Here is a 20,534-nt window from a genome sequence, read left to right as displayed (position 1 = left end):
CAGAATGCAGTTGAAAAGGAACGAGAAATAAAAGCTCTAAAGAAGAGGATAACTGAGCTTGAGAAGGAGCTCACACTAGAAAAGGTGACAGCAGAGCTAAAAGCAGTCCTTTGGGCCAATATTGGCCGGTCTATCACCAATCAGTGGCAGTACATTGAGACTATAGATGAACAATCAACACTCATTGCAAAGGCAAACAGGGAAATACACAGAGCTAGAGCAAGCCTTGGCAACATGCCTGATGCTGCCACCAGAATGATCAATATTTTAAATAACAGGACAAGCTCTCAACTGGCCACCATGGGAATTGCTCACAGGACTGAGACAATCTCAATGGTTAAAAGGGTCCTGACACTACGAAACCTGGTTGGAACATTGGAAAGAAGAACCCAGGATATGCAGACTGAAATCAACAAATTCATGGACAGATTTCAGGCATTACAGAACAGAGGCCTCCCCAGCATATTAAGCAGTGTAGGAAGACTGCTTACCCTTGAAAACTACACTAAGAGGGTTGATGCATATGCTGCAAGACAAATTGCAAGACAGCCCAGCACTTCAGCAGAATCAGGGCCAGCATCAGGGCAAACTTTATACAATAGGGTGGACAACCTATTTTTTATTATGAACGAGATCAACCATCTGTTTGATGTGCCTCCAAATTTTTTTAAGTATACAGAAGCAGATGAAACCATAGAGGCAATTGTGAAACACCAATTGCCCACACAGGAAGTCTGGAAAAATTTGACACAGATAATATTATCAAGCCAGAACCTGTAAATGTTAATTTTTGTCCTGTTTATAAGTAGTCATACACAGGCAGAATTTTGATAGATAAGCATACAGAGGAAAGATAAAGGCTGAGCCAACTCAGCAGGGCTATTCGGTCACTGCAGCAGCAATCACAGTCACAGGTGGCAAACCCGAGAAAATACAGCACAGCAAACATAAAGACGCGTTCGCCAGCATTAAAGCAGAGCGGCTCAACCGACTCACTGACCTCCAAAGGTCAAAATTATCCTCTGACAGACTTAAAGAGCACTTATGCTGCATTCAAAGTTGTAATAACTTCTTTTCTACTTTCTGTACGAATTTATGAAGATATTTTCTCTCTCAGATGACTCAATGCCTGAGATATTTTGTAGAAACATTCCTATAAAGTCCCCTTCGCATGAGCTTGCAAGGGTGGTTGTTGATTTCTCCTGAAGAAATTCTTATGCTGTAATCCTTTCAGAAGTTTAATGAAGAAAGTGATGGAATTTCTCGGATTTCTGAGGTGTTGAATGCGTTCTGGTGTCTGTTGATAACTGCTGGATTCCTGTGTATTTCACCATACAATAAGTCTCTGTAACTCTCTCTGTTATTTACTTGTTTTGTTAAAATCCATATATGTTATCTGATTTTCAATACTAAGCAACAAGGAAAAAGAATAACTTTCAGGATTTATTCACTGAGTACCCTGGGTTCAATCTGTGTTGTTAATGAATGTTTTCTTCAGCTGTAATCTAGATAAGTGTAATTCTTAATTGCTGCACTTTCAGAATACACCTTTCACAGTGGCCTTTGTCACAGGAATTCAAGTTTTGCTCCTGTGCAGCGTGTTCACTTTCACCTCACCAGCTTAATAGAAAATTCTTAATTGCTTTCTGTTGGTTGACATACATCACCATTTAAGCTAACTTTGTTTGTTTAAGATACACAATAGGCCCTGCAGTTTGAACACCACCAATCCTGCATATCAAATCATTTCACAACTCCAGACTCCATTGCCCAATGATATTTTACTCTCTAAACAGTATATCATAAGACCTGAAAGAAATCCTTCAACCAAAACATAAACCAAAACCTGAGCATAATAGCTAGCCTAAAACACCATCATAACAGAGACAAATCATAAAGAGAGAGCCCTCTCTGATTACAGTTTGGCTAGAAACTGTGATCCAAAGATTGGTTAGTGGTTACCCCGGCCGTATTCCCTTGGGAGTCATAGGGAACAACCTGGGTGTTAACAGTACCAACCAAGTCAGGGACTTTCACATACCACACGACCACAGATTGGGTTAAACCAAATCTCACCCCTATGCCATATTCCAAGCATGTATGTGAGATCATACGAGTTAAACCAAAATAGAACCAACTAGGGCTTCCAGATGCCAAACCACCTCAACCCTCAACCACATTGATTTCACCTAAACTGGTCCAAAAACCACCAACACCAAAACAAGTTTGGATGCCTCCAACTTTCTTCACCATATCCAGAGGAATTTTCCTGTCTCCAAACATCCATCAAGAGTTCCAGGAGAAATCTCATCTCCACCCTCGACCCTTGGATTTTCTTGATGCCACCTCAACTATGATCCAAAGTCTACCGGCCATCCAAAGCTTAATCAAAATAATGAACCCAGTACACTATGGCTATCCAGTAAATGGCATAGAAAATTTGAAACCACTGTCAATCCACGCAAATCGCATGTTAATGACAATAAAATAATCAATAACCACATGCATGTACCATGCACTCAAATCCCAAGAATGAAATCACACATGCAACCTATTACCAGCAATTTTCTCTTGTTGTACTTATTTTTCCAACCTCTTTCGTTGCCTATGAATTCCTTGCTTGCTCTTGTCCGAGTGTTGTCTTTCCAAATCCAAGTGAGAGTGTCTCTATGTCCAAGTGAATGTTAGAATGCCTCAAGAATGCTATAAGTGTGTAAGAGTTTATGAGTAAGTGTAGCTAAGAGTAACCAAAGTGTTAAGAGAGGCATAGAATATTCTCCCCCTCCTTTTGTTTCATTTTCCCCGATTTTACTTCATGTCCTTTGTATGCATATTTGTGTTTCTTCATTTTCTTTTTCTCCTATTTCCTTATATTTCTTTTGTCTCTTTGTCTTTGTCAATGTCTTCGCCAATTTCCTCAGTCATTAATAAACCATAAATGATGTTTACTATAATGTTTTTCCCTCCATTTACACATTGTCACCATATTAGGTTGTAGAATGCCTTTCTCAAGGCAAAGATGATACACCAAGAAATCAAAAGAAAATTTAGAAAGATTAATCACCCTCTTATTAGAAGAGGGGGATAACAAAATAATATTATTAAGAGAAGGAGAACGGATTGGACCGAACACAGAGGGGAAAGGGGTGTCCAAGGACACAAAGGGATCTTACAACAGAGTTGTTTTTAATTGCAATTATTTGGAATTTCTGGTGGATTTCTGACCAGAATCTAGTGGAAAAAATTGTGGTGAAATCTTGATTTGTGTTGTTTAAACTAGTTTTTTCACTACATATATGGATTCAACACCGTGAAAAACCCCTAAAGCACTTGGACTTCCTTGCCAATTAAAATATTTTCAGCCAAAACACTAAAAAAATCTAAAAGAGTACGAAATTTAATCATGGCTGCAATTCTTTATTAAAATAATAATTACCACTCAAAATATTTAAGAAACTTTATGTGATGAGGTGATTGCATCTCCAGTTAAATCGTAATGGCATGAAAGCGTCTACTGCAATTGACAAGTGCTGTCCAAATAAAATGTGAACATATGAAATTGAGAAGACTTTGTGCAGTTAGGGTTCCAATTCACAACGTAAGAAGGATTGCACTGGATGATCGACCAAGGAAATTTAACGAAAAATGATGGCTGCAATTCTTTATTAAAATCGTAATTACCACTTCAAAAATTTAAAAACCTGTAAATGGTGAGGTGATTGCATTTCCAGTTAAAGATTAATGGCATAAAAGCCTACCGCAATTGAGAAGTGCTGTCCAAATTGAAAAGACTTTGTGCAGTTAGGGTTTCAATTCACAAAGTCAGAACGATTGCAATGGATGATCGACCAAGGAAATTTAAGAACAATCACGGCTTCAATTATTTATTAAAATAATAATTACCGCTTGGAATAATTAAAAAGCTTTAAATGGCGAGGTGATTGCATCTCCAGTTAAATTTTAATGGCATAAAAGCCTACTGCAATTGAGAAGTGCTATCCAAATAAAAAGTGAACATCTGAAATTGAAAAGACTTTGTGCAGTTAGGGTTTCAATTCACAATATCAGCAGCACTACACTGGATCATGGACCAAGGAAATTTAAGGAACAATCATGGCTTCAATTTTTTTTTTTAAATATTTAAAAATCTTTAAATGGTAAGGTTATTGCATTTCCAGTTAAATCTTAATGGCATAAAAGCCTACTGCAATTGAGAAGTGCTGTCCAAATCAAATGTGAACATCTGAAATTGAATAGACTTTGTGCAGTTAGGGTTTCAATTCACAGTCAGGACTCCACTGGATGATCGACCATTTTTACTTACTGATGTATCTGTCTGTCCCTGTCGATGAGCCACCGGATGTACTCGAAATCAGAAATCTGGCAAGGTATTCTGAAGACTCCTTTCTGGTGGAAGCCATAGGCCTGCTCGGCTTCCTGGAGCAGACGGTGGAAGACCGGGTGATTGAAGTATAAGACGGGGATCACAAACCGCGTCTGCTCTTCTTGCTCGTCCCCCACGTACACAGCCACGAAGCCCTGTGGAACGTCCTTCGGAGGGAACTTCTTTCCATTCCGATGCCCTGCAAAATTGAAATTACGCCAACACAAATGGCGGCCGATATGCCGTTTCGTGCGAGCAAGAAGATTCGAACACCTGACCGAGGCCTTAATGTGACCTGAACGCAGAAATTTTCTCCCGAGCTTGGCAATCTTACGTCTCGGTTTCAAACCCCTGGCGTGATCTCCGTCCATGTCCATGGCTAGCATCGCTTTGTCCAATCTGGGCCAAAAAAGGATAAAGATCGATATAATTGAAAGAAATCTATACATAGGCTTAATGGCGAACGTACGGGAACATGTTGTGGTAGAAGAAAACAGTAAAGAATCAAGAGCAATTTCGTTCAAATGTGCACAGGCTAGATATTTCGACTCATGACGCAGCGAGACGCACTTCTATAGTTTGGTAAGCGACCTAAATTGCAGGCAATGGGAGAAATTAGCAGCGGCAAGCAATTTGAAGAGATGGGGAAATGAAGTAAAGGGGAAATTTATAAAATGCAATCTACAATTCTGGCGCTGGAACCGGTCTCCGTGATGGCATAGTCTTTGCTGTCGAAATTGACGAAGTAATCAGAAACAATCAATTTGTTGAGGGCCAGAGATTTCCTTCATTGAAGGTAAGGTAATTTGTCGCTGAGTAATATCAAAAAACCAAAAAGGTTTTAGACACACGGGGACCAACACTGAACGACTTGTACCGTTTGCTCTTTTGGCTCAATCTCGAGCTCTACCTGTAAGTGGTTTGAATTTTCAAATTGAAACAAACGCCACAAAATTGGTCGAGTCTCCAGCTATACTTGTAACAGGTGTGAATTTTTAAACCGAAATAAGGTATTCCATGAAATCCTTGCCTCGGAATTCTATTGAGGGATGACTGATGGGGCCGAGTCGTCAAATCGTTTAATTTTATCCGAGTAAATTTGAAATTAAATTACTTTTAAAATATATCAATTTGAAATTATTTAAATGACTCATTATCCACTTCATTTTTTAAAACGTGAATATCGTGCAAAATGTTGTGGTAAACGGCATAGATATTTATGGACTCTGTAAAATATATAATTTAAATTTAAATAAATTAACAAATATCTGGTTTACGTTAATTTTTTTTGTTTCGTCAATACTATTATTTTTTAAATGAGATTTATAATGAATTTATTCAATATAGAAAATTATTTAGATTTTGTTTTATTTTTATTGATTTATTTTAAATTGCCATTGCTTTTGGATAGCTATTTTTTTGCTGGAATCTAATTTTTTCAGTGTGAGATTGTTTGAATCATTTTTTTTATGGTATAAATAAATTCAACACTATCAAAAATGTCTAGGCTACCTAAAATCTTGAAGCTTGGTGGCCATAACTCAAATCTCCAAAAATTTCCACCAGATTTTGTCAAAATTATACTGAAGTTTGTATTGTTTTATGGGCGAGAATGTGTCTCGTGTTTTAAATTTGTTTATTTTAATTATGGATGTATCGAGTTATCAAATTTATTAAATTTAAGATTTTCAATAGTGATATGAATTAATTTTTGTGGTGTTTTTTTATGTTTCTTATCTATTAAAAATAAAAATAAAAATAGTAATTAATATTTTTTTCCTTTAAAATTTCATCATTTTTTAAAAAATTACAAAATTACATTTTTTACATGCCTTTTTAAATTTACCTTAAACATTTCAAAGTTTAACCGAAAAAAAAGTCCATATGTGAACCTGCTCAACCTCAACTTCATCATATCTAATATATAAGAGAAAAAACTCTCAATTTCATCATATCTAATATATAAAAGAAAAAAATCCACTTATCAACTCAACAGATATACATCCTTTCCATTTTGGAAATATCACTTTAATTTATAAAAAAATAGAATGAAAGCTTTGAAGAAAGGCTTCAAATAGGTGCATCCCTTGCTCCTACCATTAATTCATGAAAAGGAGGGTGGTAATATGAAAAAATGTCCATGTTAATATATCCCTTGCTCCTACCATTAATTCATGAAAAGGAGGGTGGTAATATTAAAAAATGTTCATGTTCGTATATTCCATTATCATCCATGTACCAATTTGCATTAGAATTCTAACTTTGGATAAACCATTAGTTTCCATATTTCTTATAGCCCATTTTACCTACCAAGTTGCATTAAAATTCCAACTTTGGATAAATCATTAGCTTCCATATTTCTTATATTCCATTATCATCCAAGTACCAAGTCGCATTAGTATTTTAACTTTGGATAAACCATTAGGTTCCATATTTCTCTCTATGTAAATATGTTGAAGAGCAAGATGGTTGAAAGACACTCTCAAACCTTTGACTACTTCCAAGACAAAATTTAAAAACACATTGTGACATCTTTGTTCAACTTTTACCCATTTGATGACAACCTAGGAATTAGCCCTTGTAAGCTATTAATACATTTTTCATTCGTTAGCAACAATACTAGTTTCAATGCCATCAATTTTACATAGTCATTTGACCCCTCCCACAATGCTACCCTAAACTTAATGTAATGATTATCTGCAAAGAATAGGATCCCTCCCCTCGGCACATAACATAATTCCCTTGTGATGCCCGAGCGAAAAAATTCCAACGAAAGCTCTTATCAATTTGTTCTTGAATCACTACCCTTGTCGAGTTTTTTACATTATCTTATGCGAAATGACTTAATATGTCGAGCCTATTAGTTATACACTTTATCATAGAAATGTGTTTTTCTTAAAAACTTGAAAGCTCTTATCAATTTGTTCTTGAATCACTACCCTTGTCGAGTTTTTTACATTATCTTATGCGAAATGACTTAATATGTCGAGCCTATTAGTTATACACTTTATCATAGAAATGTGTTTTTCTTCAAAAATTGAAAGGTTCCTAGCCAACCATATCTCCTAGGCCACTAATAATGGAAGAGCCTTAAAAGCCTTTGTTTGTGGATTCCCTGCCCATTTCCTCAAAACTACATCAATAGAACCCCTTGACCAGACATTTTCAATCCTATTATTACCTCCACTTCCAACCACAATTGTTTTAAATAGTCTATTATCACTCCGTAATTTCCCAAGGGTGTGAGAGAAACCCAAAGGTAATCACAAAACCACTTTGGATGCTGGGATCTAGTCCTTCCAGCTTCAGAGAGGGATCTCTATATATGATTTAGATTTGTTAATTTAAAATATTAGACTAGTTATGAGTTATGAGTTTGGTTTTTTCAAAGGTTTGGTTGAAACTGCAAGGGCAGTCCTTTGGTATGGAGTCAATGAGTCTTGGGTGATCAAATACAAGAATAGCATAACATATGTAACAGGGCAAGGTAGACAGGCTTTTGGATCTTTAGAGAATTTATGGAATGAATGGGATGAAGAGACTTAGATTCAATTAAACATAGAGCATACTAGGATGAATTCTATATTTAATATCAGAGTGAAAACATAGATATTGTTTATAAGCCAGAGCAGAGTGTATTCAAACAAATTCAACCCTTAATCTTCTTTAAACAATAGAGACAAAAAGAACATATGGAAAACTAGAAAAATAACAATTTTGCAAGAGAGGAAACTTCACCAATTGCCTCAAATAGGAATCCTGAAACAAACTTTTTGTATTAATGGAAATGATCACTTCATTATATGCACAACTTTACATCAAGGATTTTCTTTCTTCATAAGAGTTCCAATCCTTTGTACTTTGAATTATGAATTATTTATACAAATTCATCAAAATATCTTGATTTAAAATATCAAGATTTTCCTACAAAATATCCTAAAACTGTTTACAAAAATAGTACAGGAATATAGGAAAACTAAAACTGCTGAAGCTCTGGCACTGACTTCGAGGATTGTTGGTGATGACTTGGCCTGAGAAAACTGCTACTTTATTGTTGAATATGAATACCTGTTTTACTCAAGAATTTGACAAAGTTTATCCCATTTGTCTTCATCTAGGGTGGAGAATTTAATTAAATTTATGTAGGTTTCATCCACCTCAGTATATTTTTGGAAAGTAGGGATGATTAAACAGATGCTTTATTTCATGTTTGATCAACAAGTCAAATTTCAAACCTTCCAAGAAAGCTTTACCTATAATGGTTCCCTTTATGGTGGAAAATTTTGATTTATCTCTTCCTATGGAATATAAATTGTGTTGATAATCCTCTAGTTGAACTAAATTATCTCTCATTCCATTTAAACCTAGAAGCCCCTTTTGGTGCATTATGTTGAACTTTTTATGGAATTTATGAATGCTAGACTCCAAATTGTGACACTTATTCTCTAATTGTAGCATTAAATTCCTTTTTGTAATAATTCTTGTTACCTCTAGTATTGTTTTAGTTCTGTCAGTGATCTCATATTCCTCTAGCTCTTCCTTGGTCTTTGAGTTCAGTATTCTTATTAAGGCAGTGGCTTTAGCTGGTTTCTGACCCAAGTTTTCCTTTATCTCTTTTATGACCTCTTTTGATATTTGTACCAAATCCTCTTGCTCGAAAATTATTTCGATGGAAGGCCAAATTTCATTCATAGCTTCATTTTCCACCCAAATATTCTCCTTTTCTTGTGCAATTTTTTGGAGCATGGCAGATTCATTCTCTAACTATTCAATTCTCTGAGTTAACCTGTGAGTGTTTTGAAGCTCTGTTGCATACACATTGTCAATCTTTAATTTCTTCTCTTGAAGGTTTTTAAGCTAAGTTTTAAAAATTTCAGTCTCTTGACCTTGGATAGACAAGTCTTCCATAGCTTTCATTAATTCTCCTGATGTATCTGTAGACTATTTCTCTATTGTAGTAGTTGATGAAGTCGAAGCACCTGATGTTGATGTACCTGCAACTGGAATTGTTGTGAGAGGAATGACTGCTAAGTTAGTTGATTGTTCTTTCTCTTTTAGCAGCTTCTCAATTTAAGTCTCCATTTGTTTAATGTGTCCATTCTGCTCAATGATAATTTTAAACATATCTTCTTTCTCCTTCTCTAGTTGGCCAACTTCCTTTGTCTATGGATCTTTAGTGGATGGAAGTTTGAGCTTCTTTTTCAGGGCTGTTATATCAACATTTTTTCTTTTAATGATCTCCTCAGCAACTTTTACATTACTGGGATCATATCCCAGTTTAATCACTAAATCCTCTAAAGACTTTATCTTAGTGTCTTTAGCTAAAGAATATATTTTCTCTAATTTTAATTGAGACTGAATGTTGTTGACTGATGCCTGAAGTCTGGATGCAGCCATTGCTGAGTTTGTCAAGGTGGAATACAACATCTCACCTATTTTCTTGTGCAAAAACATCTGATCAAAAGGATGGATTTGATCAATGTTTAAAGAAAAAATGGACTTTTTGTATTCATCTGCAGTTTTACGAAAAGGAACCTTAGCTTCTAAGAAATCTATCTGCATTTTCCATTCCTCAATGTCAAAATCAGAGAGAAGTCTATGCTGAGATGAAGTTGTTTGCTTCCAAAACTGAGAATAGGTGGTTGCCTTTAGGAGTTCATTTTTATTCTTTATCTCCTTATACCTAGCAAATATACTTGGTTAAGCTTGATCATAAACCAATTCTCCTGATTGAGATGTTTCTAGAGGTTCCTAAGAAGCTGAAGATGATGGTGATCCAATGAAAATGTCTTCAATGCGAGGGAAAGAAGAAGTATAAGGGTCCATAAAACTATTGTAGATTGTACATTTTCTTCCTATGAAAGCTCTTCTACTAGATTGGTTTTCAGCCTCTTCTTATATATTGAAATTCTTTCCCCTGAATTTCTATGACTGAAGGGGAAAAATCCTCCCTTGGCCTTTTATCCTGCTTTTCCTTGGGCACTAGTGTCTATGATGTCATTGTAGAGAGTACTTGTTATTCTGCCTCCTGCAACGTGTTTTCATGCCATTGATCTTGATTCATATATTGCTCAATTTTAGGTCTGGGAGTATGAGTGTAGGGAGTAGTTTTTGGCTATACTCTCAACATTGATATTATTCCCAAAGGATCATATGACCAAGTGAAAATGAGTTTAAATTTCATCTTTTTGAGCAGGAGATCTTCTTATTTTGTTGTTGTCCTAGTATTGCAAATGAAAGGCCCAACATGTGCTTTAACCTACTCACCAGGGTAAACATGAGATGAGAGTTACTATGCATGACTTGATTTCCAAGATGCACTTATGAAAACTGGGGTTGACATGTCCAAAACTGACTCCAAACACTCAATGATACACTATCACACTGTTATTAGCCTAACTTGGCCCAACATTAATTTCCTTTTAACTTCATTTCCTTAAATTTAACATAAGTTTTTATTTCTGACAGTTTTTTCGAGTCCTAAACTTCTGAGGGTGTTTTGAGGGCCTAAACAACATTTTCAGGGAAAACAAAGATACTAGAAAAGTGTCAGAATTTGTTTCAAAATTCCTTTTTTGGCCTTCTCATGGATATATTCAAAACAAGGTATTATGATAGTCAAACAAAGATCGTATGCCAAAGTTACAACCCCGAGAAGTTGGAGGTCCAAATTATTCATTTATAGAAAAACTTTATGACTATGGTACCTATATGTCATGAGTGCATAGTTTGTTCATTGTTGTCATTAGTTCATCAGATATTCATCAAGAAGGCTTGTTGCCTTCTTGCACTAGCTGCAATAAAACACAAATTAACACACGCATTCATATAAATCAACCATAGTCATCAAACCATGCATTAGATCTAGAATAAGAGCACATCATATAATAAAAAATATACCATATGTGTAACCAACATTTAACCAGATTTGAAGCCATCGCAAACTAGTCATATAAATAACAGTAAATCAACACTTATGCTCATTAATCATCAACAAAGAATAACACATATTAACATATGCATAGTACCAACCAAGTCAGGGACTTTCACATACCACACGACCACAGATTGGGTTAAACCAAATCTCACCCCTGTGCCATATTCCAAGCATGTATGTGAGATCATACGAGTTAAACCAAAATAGAACCAACTAGGGCTTCTAGATGCCAAACCACCTCAACCTTCAACCACATTGATTTCACCTAAATTGGTCCAAAAACCACTAACACCAAAACAAGCTTGGATGCCTCCGACTTTCTTCGCCATATCTAGAGGAATTTTCCTGTCTCCAAACATCTGTCAAGAGTTCTAGGAGAAATCTCATCTCCACCCTCGACCCTTGAATTTTCTTGATGCTACCTCAACTATGATCCAAAGTCTACTGGCCATCCAAAGCTTAATCAAAATAATGAGCCCACTACATCATGGCTATCTAGTAAATGGCATAGAAAAGTTGAAACCACTGTCAATCCACGCAAATCGCATGTTAATGACAATAAAATAATCAATAACCACATGCATGTACCATGCACTCAAATCCCAACAATGAAATCACACATGCAACCTGTTACCTGCAATTTTCTCTTGTTGTAATTATTTTTCCAACCTCTTTCGCTGCCCATGAATTCCTCGCTTGCTCTTGTCCAAGTGTTGTCTTTCCAAATCCAAGTGAGAGTGTCTCTATGTCCAAGTGAATGTTAGAATGCCTCAAGAATGCTATAAGTGTGTAAGAGTTTATGAGTGAGTAAGTGTAGCTAAGAGTAACCAAAGAGTTAAGAGAGGCATAGGCTGTTCTCCCCCTCCTTTTGTTTCATTTTCCCCGATTTTACTTCATGTCCTTTGCATGCATATTTGTGTTTCTTCATCTTCTTTTTCTCCTATTTCCTTATATTTCTTATATTAAATTGTCATTTATTGTCTCTTTGTCTTTGTCAATGTCTTCACCAATTTCCTCAGTCATTAATAAACCATAAATGATGTCTACTGTAATGTTTTTCCCTCCATTTACACATCATCACCATATTAGGTTGTAGAATGCCTTTCTCAAAGCAAAGATGATACACCAAGAAGTCAAAAGAAAATTTAGAAAGATTAATTACCCTCTTATTAGAAGAGGGGGATAACAAAATAATATTTTTAAGAGAAGGAGAACCGATCGGACCGAACACAGAGGGGAAAGGGGACCAAACAAAGAGGGGAAAAGGGGTGTCCAAGGACAGAAAGGGATCTTGCAACAGAGTTATTGTTAATTGCAACTATTTGGAGTTTCCGGTGGATTTCTACCAGAATCTAGTGGAAAAAATTGTGGTGAAATCTTGATTTGTGTTGTTTAAACTAGTTTTTTCACTACATATATGGATTCAACACCCTGAAAAACCTCTAAGGCCCTTGGACTTCCTTGCCAATTAAAATATTTTCAGCCAAAACACGAAAAAGTCTAAAAGAATAGGAAATTTAATCGTGACTGCAATTCTTTATTAAAATAATAATTACCACTTCAAATATTTAAGAAACTTTATGTGATGAGGTGATTGCATCTCCAGTTAAATCGTAATGGCATGAAAGCGTCTACTGCAATTGACAAGTGCTGTCCAAAGAAAATGTGAACATATGAAATTGAGAAGACTTTGTGCAGTTAGGGTTCCAATTCACAACGTGAGAAGGATTGCACTGGATGATCGACCAAGGAAATTTAACGGACAATGATGGCTGCAATTCTTTATTAAAATAGTAAGTACCACTTCAAATATTTAAAAACCTGTAAATGGTGAGGTGATTGCATTTCCAGTTAAAGATTAATGGCATAAAAGCCTACCGCAATTGAGAAGTGCTGTCCAAATAAAACGTGAACATCTGAAATTGAAAAGACTTTGTGCACTTAGGGTTTCAATTCACAAAGTCAGAAGGATTGCAATGGATGATCGACCAAGGAAAGTTAAGAACAATCACGGCTTCAACTATTTATTAAAATAATAATTACCACTTGGAATAATTAAAAAGCTTTAAATGGCGAGGTGATTGCATTTCCAGTTAAATTTTAATGGCATAAAAGCCTACTGCAATTGAGAAGTGCTATCCAAATAAAAAGTGAACATCTGAAATTGAAAAGACTTTGTGCAGTTAGGGTTTCAATTCACAATATCAGAAACACTGCACTGGATCATGGAACAAGGAAATTTAAGGAACAATCATGGCTTCAATTTTTTTTTAAATATTTAAAAATCTTTAAATGGTGAGGTTATTGCATTTCCAGTTAAATCTTAATGGCATAAAAGCCTACAGCAATTGAGAAGTGCTGTCCAAATCACATGTGAACATCTGAAATTGAAAAGACTTTGTGCAGTTAGGGTTTCAATTCACAGTCAGGACTCCACTGGATGATCGACCATTTTTACTTACTGATGTATCTGTCTGTCCCTGCCGATGAGCCACTGGAGGTACTCGAAATCAGAAATCTGGCAAGGTATTCTGAAGACTCCTTTCTGGTGGAAGCCATAGGCCTGCTCGGCTTCCTGGAGCAGACGGTGGAATAGCGGGTGATTGAAGTATAAGACGGGGATCACAAACCGCGTCTGCTCTTCTTGCTCGTCCCCCACGTACACAGCCACGAAGCCCTGTGGAACGTCCTTCGGAGGGAACTTCTTTCCATTCCGATGCCCTGCAAAATTGAAATTACGCCAACACAAATGGCGGCCGATATGCCGTTTCGTGCGAGCAAGAAGATTCGAACACCTGATCGAGGCCTTAATGTGACCTGAACGCAGAAATTTTCTCCCGAGCTTGGCAATCTTACGTCTCGGTTTCAAACCCCTGGCGTGATCTCCGTCCATGTCCATGGCTAGCATCGCTTTGTCCAATCTGGGCCAAAAAAGGATAAAGATCGATATAATTGAAAGAAATCTATACATAGGCTTAATGGCGAACGTACGGGAACATGTTATGGTAGAAGAAAACAGTAAAGAATCAAGAGCAATTTCGTTCAAATGTGCACAGGCTAGATATTTCGACTCATGACGCAGCTAGACGCACTTCTATAGTTTGGTAAGCGGCCTAAATTGCAGGCAATGGGAGAAATTAGCAGCGGCTAGCAATTTGAAGAGGTGAGGAAATGAAGGAAAGGGGAAATTTATAAAATGCAATCTACAATTCTGGCGCTGGAACCGGTCTCCGTGATGGTATAATCTTTGCTGTCGAAATTGACGAAGTAATCAGAAACAATCAATTTGTTGAGGGCCAAAGATTTCCTTCATTGAAGGTAAGGTAATTTGTCGCTGAGTAATATCAAAAAACCAAAAAGGTTTTAGACACACGGGGACCAACACTGAACAACTTGTACTGTTTGCTCTTTTGGCTCAGTCTCGAGCTCTACCTGTAAGTGGTTTGAATTTTCAAATTGAAACAAACGCCACAAAATTGGTCGAGCCTCCAGCTCTACTTGTAACAGGTGTGAATTTTTAAACCGAAACAAACGCCATAAAATAAGGTATTCCATGAAATCCTTGCCTCGGAATTCTATTGAGGGATGACTGATAGGGCCGAGTCGTCGAATCGTTTAATTTTATCCAAGTAAATTTGAAATTAAATTATTTTTAAAATATATCAATTTGAAATTATTTAAATGACTCGTTATCCAGTTCATTTTTTAAAATGTGAATATCGTGCAAAATACTGTGGTAAAGGGCATAGATATTTATGGACTCTGTAAAATGTATAATTTAAATTTAAATTTAAATAAATTAACAAATATCTGGTTTACGTTATTTTTTCTTTCGTCAATACTATTATTTTTTAAATGTATTTGGTGTTGTGCGGATATAAATGAGTTTTATAACTAATGAATTTATTAATATAGAAAATTATTTAGATTTTGTTTTATTTTTATTGATGTTATTTTAAATTGGCTAAGAGCTCGTCTTCTTCGGACGTAAGGAAACAGGTTAACGGCCCAAGACCCAGAGGCATCTGGCAAGAGTGAAAGTCTGCTCCCTTACGGACCACCAGCGGGTTATTTCAGGTGGCGTGGTTTTCCTTGATAACAGTGATGTGTCAACTGACATTCTCGGATAGCAGCCAGAGATGGTTGTCCTCAATGTTGGTTTGACAAGCTGAGTTTGATAGTTTTTTCCACCTTTTGAAAAAAAAAAAAAATTGGCATTGGTTTTTAAAGTGATAATTTAGTTGGATAGCTATTTTTGGCTGGAATTTAATTTTTTAAGTGTGAGAGTGTTTGAATCATTTTTTATGGTATAAATAAATTTAACACCATCAAAAACTTTTAGGTTGCCTAAAATCTTGAAGCTTGGTAGCCATAATTCAAATTTCCAAAAATTTCCACCAAATTTTTGATAACTCAAATTTCCAAAAATTTCCACCAGATTTTGTCAAAATTGCACTGAAGTTTGTATTGTTTTATGGACGAAAATGTGTCTAGTGTTTTAAATTTGTTTATTTTAATTGTGGATGTATTGAGTTATCAAATTTAGTAAATTTAAGATTTTCAATAATGATATCAATTAATTTTTGTGGTGTTTTATTATGTTTCTTATCTATTAAAAATATAAAAAATAGTAATTAATATTTTTTCCATTTGAAATTTCATCATTTTTTGAAAAAATTACAAAATTACATTTTTTACATGCTTTTTTAAAATTTACCCTAAACATTAAAAGTCCATATGTGAACCCGCTCGACCTCAACTTCATCATATCTAATATATAAAAGAAAAAACTCTCAACTTCACCAGATCTAATATATAAAAGAAAAAACTCAGCTTATCCACTCAAGCTATATACATCCTTTCCATTTTGGAGATACGACTTTAATTTATAAAAAAAATAGAATGAATAGAATGAAAGCTTTGAAGAAAGACTTCAAATAGGTGCATCCCTTGCTCCTACCATTAATTCATGAAAAGGAGAGTGGTAATATTAAAAAATGTTCATGTCGGTATATTTCATTATCATCCATGTACCAAGTTGCATTAGAATTCTAACTTTGGATAAATCATTAGTTTCCATATTTCTTATAGTCCATTTTACTTACCAAGTTGCATTAAAATCCAACTTTGGATAAATCATTAGATTCCATATTTCTTATATTCCATTATCATCAAGTACCAAGTTGCATTAGAATTTTAACTTTGGATAAACCAATAGGTTCCATATTTCTCTCTATGTAAATATGTTGAAGAGCAAGATGGTTGAAAGACATTGTCAAACCTTTGACCACTTCCAAGACAAAATTTAAAAACACATTGTGACATCTTTGTTCAACTTTTACCCATTTGATGACAACTTAGGAATTAGCCCTTGTAAGCTATTAATACATTTTTCATTCGTTAGCAACAATACTAGTTTCAGTGCCATCAATTTTACATATTCATTTGACCCCTCCCACAATGCTACCCTAAACTTAATGTAACAATTATTTGCAAAGAATAGGATCCCTCCCCCTCGGCACACAACATAATTCCCTTGTGATGCCCCAGCAAAAAAATTCCAACGAAAGCTCTTATCAATTTGTTCTTGGATCACTACCCTTGTCAAGTTTTTTTCCTTATCTTATGCGAAATGACTTAATATGTCAAGCCTATTAGTTATACACTTTATCATAGAAATGTGTTTTTCTTCAAAAATTGAAAGGTTCCTAGCCAACCATATCTCCTAGGACTTAATATGTCGAGCCTATTAGTTATACACTTTATCATAGAAATGTGTTTTTCTTCAAAAATTGAAAGGTTCCTAGCCAACCATATCTCTCAGGCCACTAATAATGGAAGAGCCTTAAAAGCCTTTGTCTGTGGATTCCCTACCCAATTCCTCAAAACTACATCAAAAGAACCCCTTGACCAGACATTTTCAATCCTATTATCACCTCCACTTCCAACCACAGTTGTTTTAAATAGTCTGTTATCACTCCGTAATTTCCCAAGGGTGTGAGAGAAACCCAGAGGTAATAACAAAACCACTTTGGACGTTGGGATCTAGCTCTTCAAGCTTCAGAGAGGGATCTCTATATATGATTTAGATTTGTTGATTTAAAATATTAGACTAGTTATGAGTTATGAGTTTGATTTTTTCAAAGGTTTGGTTGAAACTGCAAGGACAGTCCATTGGTCATGGAGTCAATGAGTCTTGGGTGATCAAATACAAGAATAGCATAACATATGTAACAGAGCAAGGTAGACAAGCTTTTGGATCTTCAGAGAATTTATGGAATGAATGGGAATAAGAGACTTAGATTCAATTAAACATAGAGCATACTAGGATGAATTCTATATTTAATATCAGAGTGAAAACATAGATATTGTTTATAAGCCAAAGCAGAGTGTATTCAAACAAATTCAGCCCTTAATCTTCTTTAAACAATAGAGACAGAAAGAACATATGGAAAACTGGAAAAATAACAATTTTACAAGAGAGGAAACTTCACCAATTGCCTCACATAGGAATCCTAAAACAAACTTTCTATATTAATGGAAATGATCACTTCATTATATGCACAACTTTACATCAAGGATTTTCTTTCTTCATAAGAGTTCCAATCCTTTGTACTTCAAATTATGAATTATTTATACAAATTCATCAAAATATCTTGATTTAAAATAACAAGATTTTCCTACAAAATATCCTAAAACTTCTTACAAAAATAGTACAGGAATATAGGAAAACTAAAACTGCTGAAGCTCTGGCACTGACTTTGAGGATTGTTGGTGATGACTCGGCCTGAGAAAACTATTGCTTTATTGCTGAATATGAATACCTGTTTTACTCAAGAATTTGACAAAGTTTATCCCATTTGTCTTCATCTAGGGTGGAGAATTTAATAAAATTTATGTAGGTTTCATCCACTTCAGTATATTTCTGGAAAGTAGGCTTGATTATAAACAGATGCTTTATTTCATGTTTGATCAACAAGTCGAATTTCAAACCTTCCATGAAAGCTTTACCTATAATGGTTCCCTTTATGGTGGAAAATTTTGATTTATCTCTTCCTATGGAATATAACTTTTGTTGATAATCCTCTAGTTGAACTAACTTATCTCTCATTCCCTTTAAACCTGGAAGCCCCTTTTGGTGCAGTATGTTGAAATTTTTATGGAATTTATGAATGCTAGACTCCAAATTGTGACACTTATTCTCTAATTGTAGCATTAAATTCCTTTTTGTAAGAATTCTTGTTACCTCTGGTATTGTTTCAGTTCTATCAGTGATCTCATATTCCTCCAGCTCTTCCTTGGTCTTTGAGTTCATAATTCTTATTAAGGCAATGGCTTCACCTGGTTTCTGACCCAAGTTTTCCTTTATCTCTTCGATGACCCCTTTTGATATTTGTACCAAATCCTCCTGCTCAAAAATTATTTCGATGGAAGGTCAAATTTCATTCATAGCTTCACACCCAAATATTCTCCTTTTCCTGTGAAAATGTCTGGACCAAGGAAGATTCATTCTCTAACTATTCAATTCTCTGAGTTAACCTGTGAGTGTTTTGAAGCTCTGCCACATACACATTGTCAATCTTTAATTTCTTCTCTTGAAGGTTTTTAAGCTAAGTTTTCAAAATTTCAATCTCTTGACCTGGGATAGACAAGTCTTCCATAGCTTTCATTAATTCTCCTGATGTATCTGTAGACTGTTTCTATGTTGTAGTAGTTGTTGAAGTCGAAGCACTTGATGTTGATGTACCTGCAACCGAAATTGCTGTGAGAGGAATGACCGCTAAGTTAGTTGATTGTTCTTTCTCTTTTAGCAGCTTCTCAATTTCAGTCTCCATTTGTTTAATCTATCCATTTTGTCAATGATAATTTTAAACATATCTTCTTTCTCCTTCTCTAGTTGGCCAAGTCCCTTTGCCTATGGATCTTCAGTGGATGGAAGTTTGAGCTGCTTTTTCAGGTTGTTATGTCAACATTTTTTCTTTTAATGATCTCCTCAGCAACTTTTACATTACTGGGATCATATCCCAGTTTAATCACTAAATCCTCTAAAGACTTTATCTTAGTGTCTTTAGCTAAAGAAGATATTTCTCTAATTTTAATTGAGACTGAATGTTGTTGACTGATGCCTGAAGTCTAGAGGCAGCCATTGCTAAGTTTGTCAAGCTGGAATACAACATCTCACCTGTTTTCTTGTGCAAAAACATCTAATCAAAAGGATGGATTTGATCAATGTTTAAAGAAAAAATGGACTTTTTTATTCATCTGCGTTTTTATGAAAAGGAACCTTAGCTTCTGAGAAATCTATCTGCATTTTCCCTTCCTTAGTGTCAAAAGCAGAGAGAAGTGTGTGCTAAGATGAAGTTGTTTGCTTCCAAAATTGAGAATAGGTGTTTGCCTTTAGGAGTTCATTTTTCTTCTTTATCTCCTTATACCTAGCAAATATACTTGGTTCAGCTTGATCATAAACCAATTCTCCTGATTGAGATGTTTTAAGAGGTTCCTAAGAAGCTAAAGATGATGGTGATCCAATGAAAATGTCTTCAATGCGAGGGAAAGAAGAAGTATAAGGGCCCGTCAAAACTATTGTAGATTGTACATTTTCTTCCTATGAAAACTCTTCTACTGGATTGGTTTTCTACCTCTTCTTATATATTTGAAATTATTTCCCTTGAATTTCTGTGACTGAAGGGGAAACATCCTCCCTTGGCCTTTTATCCTGATTTTCCTGGGGCACTGGTGTCTATGATGTCATTGTAGAGAGTACTTGTTCTTCTGCCTCCTGCAATGTGTTTTCCTGCCATTGATCTTGATTCCTATATTGCTCAATTTCAGGTCTGGGAGTATGAGTGTAGGGAGTAGTTTTCTGCTCTACTCTCAACTTTGATATTATTCCCAAAGGATCATATGACCAAGTGAAAATAAGTTTAAATTTCATCTGTTTGAGTAGGAGATCTTATTTTGTTGTTTTCCTAGTATTGCAAATGAAAGGCCCAACATGTGCTTTTATTTTGAACTGAGATTTCCTCTTGGTTGTTACAAAGTGTAGATCATCCATATTGATCATTTTCCTAATATACTCTAATGCAAATATTCTTATGGGAACAAATTTTGGCAATTTATAGGGAGGAAATTCGCACCCATACACTCTGATCTCAGTGTAATTTTGATACAGGTACCAGTCACCTATTTTTGTTTGATCACTGAGATGTAAAA

General features: G+C 35.3%; 2 pseudogenes; both read right to left on the bottom strand.

The window, feature by feature from the left end:
• Window positions 1-4,320: 4,320 nt before the first annotated feature.
• LOC149184859 (auxin-responsive protein SAUR32 pseudogene) lies at window positions 4,321-4,761 on the bottom strand (annotated as a pseudogene).
• Window positions 4,762-13,779: 9,018 nt separating this feature from the next.
• Window positions 13,780-14,220, bottom strand: LOC149184858 (auxin-responsive protein SAUR32 pseudogene; annotated as a pseudogene).
• Window positions 14,221-20,534: the final 6,314 nt, after the last annotated feature.

The sequence above is a fragment of the Pinus tabuliformis genome, chromosome 3_2 (assembly GCF_031772625.1).
Source record: "Pinus tabuliformis cultivar Carrire ecotype Pingquan chromosome 3_2, CPIR1, whole genome shotgun sequence".
Classification (NCBI taxonomy): domain Eukaryota; kingdom Viridiplantae; phylum Streptophyta; class Pinopsida; order Pinales; family Pinaceae; genus Pinus; species Pinus tabuliformis.
The sequence above is the reverse complement of the archived record's forward strand: the minus strand, read 5'-3'. Positions and strand labels throughout refer to the sequence as shown.